Genomic DNA, 774 nt, shown 5'->3' on the forward strand with positions numbered 1-774 from the left:
GAGATTATTGAGTTAATGATCAATCCCACAAAAACCTTTTTTTTATTTTTATTCCATTTTTATTAATTTAAATAATCATGATAGTTAACAATGTGCATTGCACGTGCATCTCAACTAGTAAGAAACAAAAGTTTGAGTCATTATTTGCTATGATTAATTATGAGTGTTAAAGAGTTCATCTTTTTGTTTCTTATACTACAAAAATAGTATAATTTTTAGATATTATCCAAATTAAAACCAACACTAAACAGGGTCAACTTGAAATGTGCCCCCATTCAGTAGCAAGTGGACCCATAGTTTCAGTCTCTCCCAATATAGTTTCTCTGGTTGTGTGTGTGTGGGGTGGGGGTTAGGGAGGTGGGAGGTTTAAATTTTATAGTGAGTCAATTAGAACCAGGAGTAGGATATAATTTTATAGTGTTAGTCAATTAGAACTAGAACAATATTAGAAGTGGGTTAATGATACAAAAATTACCCCACTTTATTCATTTCTCTATACAAAAATGAGAGTTCTAGAGTTTTAAATTATCCCAAGTTTTGGGTTAGAACAACTTGGTAAAAAACTAGAACTTTCATGTTTATTTCTTATTTTTAGTTTTCATATTACTTATCTTTTCTCCATCCTCTCTTCCTCCAATAGTCATCGCTATCATCTAACCACGCTATCATACTAGATCATCTTTCCTCTTAATCCTCTCTTTATATGTTATTTTCTTTTTTTATTGAGATTTGATTTATATAATTATTTTAAAATAAAAACTCGTAGAACCTAAA

Source organism: Asparagus officinalis, chromosome 6, assembly GCF_001876935.1.
Source record: "Asparagus officinalis chromosome 6, Aspof.V1, whole genome shotgun sequence".
In the NCBI taxonomy this organism is placed as follows: domain Eukaryota; kingdom Viridiplantae; phylum Streptophyta; class Magnoliopsida; order Asparagales; family Asparagaceae; genus Asparagus; species Asparagus officinalis.